Below are 4568 nucleotides of genomic sequence, written 5' to 3' on the forward strand. Positions count from 1 at the left end.
AAGCCTTAAAAATCCAATGGTGGTCAGAGTGAAGGGCCATAGAGCCCTCATATATCACCAGTCAGTACAGTCTTCCTCATTCTTCTGCATTCCATTATTTACTGAGTTTCATCCATTTTTTATTTTAAATGTTTGCAGGATAGATACCCACTGACACTGCTTTAGACTAGACCCTTACCATACCTCATCCTTGGACCCCATGGAAACCTCCTGCGTAGGGTCTTCCATCCATTCCTCTTCAATCATCATTTTGCATTTGACTACATGATTATGCTGTTATTTTGCCTTTCTGTTTGTTTTCAGTCAAGGTCTCACTGTATATTCATGGCTGGCCTGGAACTCACTAAGTGAAGTAGTCTGGTCTGGAACTCACATAGATCTCTGCCTCCAAGTGCTGGGATTAAGGTGTGTGCTACCATACACAGGACTTCTTATCACAATGGAAAGGATGTTCCTCCCTATGGCAGCAGGGTACCATAGACAGAATTAATTCAACTCTTCTCTAGGCAGTTGCATTGTTTGACAGATACAGCTGCTATGGTACAGATCTCCTGGTCAACTCCCAAAAATGGCAGGAGAGAGACCACAGACCCAAATCATCATGGCCAAATTAATTAAAGCAAGCTTTTTTTTATTTGTTTACCCATGTTGCCTCCCCCCAAAGCAGCGTTCCAGAGGTTAGCCTTGGATGTGGGGAAGATAAGGCTTTTATAGCTCAGGGTAGGGGTTTCCAAATGGGGGATTTGGTGGGCAAAGTAGGCAGAGTTACAGGAGCTAAATCTAAGTATAACAAATTAGTCCCTCCTGAAACAAAAAAGATGATTGCAAGGTGGGCATAACAAGGCAGTCATAACAGCAGATAGTCATAATGAGGCAGTCGTAGGTAGACACAGGACCTTCGGAAACAAAGGTAGGGCTGCAAGATGGTTATAAACAACTTATTGAAACAAAGACATGGTTGTTGTTTCCTGGAGCAGGCAAAGCAGAACCATTTGTACTTAAGGTTAAAGGTGGGGCATAGCCAATTCCTTGAGAAACAGACTGAATCACAAACAGGAATGAACCTAGTTTATGTTTACCATAAGATGCTCTTAAGCCTAAAATGGAGACAGGCTTCTTCATTGGTTCTGAATATATATATATTCAGAATTCTGAATATATATATATTCAGGGTGTCTCTGTGCAGTCCTGGCTGTTCTGGAACTCTCTCTGCAGACCAGGCTGGCTTTGAACTCAGGGATCTGCCTGCTTTTGCCTCTTGGATGCTGGAATTAAAGGCATGTGGCAAACATCAACTTCTTAAGTCAGATACTAACCCTGTCTTATTATCCCTAGGCCCTAGTATAGAACCTACTAGGAAGGTAAGTACTTACATAATGAATGAGTCATGAAAAAATAGATCTGTGTATAAATCTATTTATTAACATGTCTCTAGGCTTTCAGAGTTCATGCATGGGCGTGTGTGTGTGTGTGTGTGTGTAATGGAAAAATTAAAAATTCTGCAGGATTCCCGGTGGCAGTAGGCAGCAGAAATGCTGTAGGTCCCCAAGTGGTGGTAGCAGGCCATGTGGCAGCAGGCAGCAGGCCCTGACAGCAGCCAGTCTCAGGCAGAGATGGCTGCCGGTCCCCAAGCAGTGGCTGGTCCCAGGCAGGGAGACATGTGGCGGGTGGGCAAGAGACAGAGACATGGATAGGTACAAAAGGCAGAGTGAGGTTGAATATTTATTCAGGGGGTTATGGAGGGGGAAGGAAGAAGAGAAGAGGAGAGAGAGAGAGAGAGAGAGAGAGAGAGAGAGAGAGAGAGAGAGAGAAACAGGGTAAGGGAGGAAGTAGGGAGAGAGGCAGAAGCTGCCTCTCCAAAAGGAGAGGAAAAGAGAGAGAGCTCAGGCTGGAAGCTGAAGATCAGCCTGCCTCAGCAGATGGGAAAGGGAGTGGGCATGGCTTGTCTCTTAAAGAGACAGAATAATCATTACAATGTGTCTATGTGGTATGTTTTAGTGTCAAAGTCTGGGCTCTGACCATCCTAACAAAGTAGTTTGAACTTCTTTGTCTTTGATACACCAATTAGAGAGACAAGTAATAGCAAAAAATATAAATGATTTATTTGATGTGCTCACACTGGGAAGAGGAACAAATAAAGAGGTCCAGTAATCCCAAAGCCCCCTTCAGGATACTGAGCTGAGATTTAGGGTTAAAGAGAGGTGAGCATTACTAAGCATTCCTGGTCTAGGTGTGGCCTCATCCATCACTGACACCTCATTGTCTTCTAACTCCTGATCTGCCCAGAAAGATACCAGCATTCTCTGGCTTGCAGGAGGACCCCAGCCTTGCTCCCCTACCTCCTCAACAAAATTCCAATTCCTTTGGTCTATTGTCTCGATAAAGGAAGAATGAATATCTTAGAATATCTTTCCTCCCATTTGGGCATTACAGTATTAAGAGATGTTTCATGTATTACTTACTATAGTTTGGAAAGAACTGACCATATAAAATTTTAGGTTAATTTAATTTGAAAAAAAGTTATTTGCTGAAATGCTCATTATGAAATATAGTTATTAATATGTACACATGTGCACATGTTTATACACACACATATAACACTTTCCCAATATTATCAGAGATCCATATTTTGGTTTTTCCAAAATATCTGAGAACTTAAAGTAGAGTCAATAATAACATAATTCATAAAACTAATCTAAGAGTGAAAGGTAATAGATTTTTCTGCCCCCACCCCCACCTGCAATGTTTCTCTGTTGATTTCGTAAGTCAGATCAAGCTGAATTGAAAAAGTATAGTAACAGATTTACTGATCAAAGAAACTCCCGGGAGAGTTCACCAGTCTCAGAGATCGCGGCCAGACAAGTCTTGCACCCAAGCCAGGCCAGGGAAGTTTTGTAGATCGTAGGTGAGGGGTGATGATATGTCCTCAACGATCTGGGTTTGTTCCCAAGTATGGTCCAAAGCTGAGCACTTGGGCGGCTAGTGACAACAGCGGAGTAACCTGCAGTAGCCACCAAGACTGTGGAACTGGGCTTTTTTGGCACCTTTCCTTTGTTTGGAGACTGAACAGACAAGGTTTGGAGAGAGAGAAAGAGAGGAATGGGGCTTTCTGGACTGTGCAGGGCGAGCCAGATGCCTAACCAAAGTAATCGTGCTGAAGTCAAAGATCAGCAGCAGAACTCTAAGTGATTCATCTGCACTCTTTTCGTTTCTTTGTGGAGATCCAAATTTACCTCTGGCATTATACTCACTCCTGGAAAACTAAAACATTCTCTCTCTCTCTCTCTCTCTCTCTCCTTCTCTCTCCCTCCCCCCCCCCCGTGTGTGGACGGGTGTGTGTGTGTGTGTACACGAGTTACACATGCATACAGCTGACAAACTGGTATTGGATCTCTTCCTCAATCGCTCTCCACCTTGTTTCTTGAGGCAGGGCCTCTCACTGAACCTGGGGTTCACCTAATTAGCTAGCCTGGCTGGTCAGCAAGCCCCAGGGTCCTCCTGGCTCCCTGTTCCCAGCCTGTGGGATCACACGCACACTGCTGTGCCCAGTATTTTTATATGAAAGCTAGAAATCTGAACTCGGGTCCCCGTGGCTGTGTAATAAGAACTTTACCAACTGAGTCATCTCCCCAGCCCTGAAGTTTTTCTTTTAGTATGTCTTGCATTTTAGGCTTGCTAAGTAAATTATCTCAGATTTTGTGTGTCTGACTTTTCTTCCCATTGCTGGGGATTGGACCTAGGGACTTGAACATGCTTGGCTGACATGTGTGTTAAATAGATTTTGTTTTAGCTTTATTTTCATAAGTATTTTCAACTGTGAAATTTGAAGTTCACAATTTTATTTTTCATTATTTTAAAAACAATGTTTCATCGTTGTCATTTTTGTTCTTCTGTACATAATGTTTCACAGTCTTGGCTTGCTTTGATATTTTGGTTCTATCACCTCTACTTGCCTTCAAACTTCTTCATTATGGGTTTTCTTTTTCTTTCTTTCCTTTTTTTCTGTCTTTCTTTCTTTCTTTCTTTTTTCCTGAGACAGGGTTTCTCTGTAGATTTGAAGCCTGTCCTGGAACTAGCTCTTGTAGACCAGGCTGGCCTCGAACTCACAGAAATCGGCCTGCCTCTGCCTACCAAGTACTGGGATTAAAGGCATGCACCACCACTGCCCAGCCGTTCTGGACTTTCAACAATTCTACTCTGGGTGTTTAGTTTCTTTCCCACACATGCCAACCTTGATAGTTCTGAGCTTCTTGGATTTGTGACTTTTTTCCAATCAAATTAGAATTTTTTAGCAATTATCTCTTCAGATTTCTATTCTCTGTGATCTCATATATCCAGCTGCTTGACAACTCTTCTGTGCTTCTTTATGTTCTATTTTATTATTTTCCCTGACTCCTTGTATTGCATTTCAGTTCAGTTAACTGTGTTTATCTACCCTCTGTTGACATTCTGTTGATAAGGCTGCTGAAGGATCCTTTATGACAGTTTGCTTTTCAAATTCTAGCATCCCTCCTTGATTCCTTCAGTCTTCATCTACCATCTGGCATTCTCCATGTATTTATCCTCCT

This window comes from Myodes glareolus, chromosome 6 (assembly GCF_982192425.1).
Source record: "Myodes glareolus chromosome 6, mMyoGla1.1, whole genome shotgun sequence".
NCBI lineage: Eukaryota > Metazoa > Chordata > Mammalia > Rodentia > Cricetidae > Myodes > Myodes glareolus.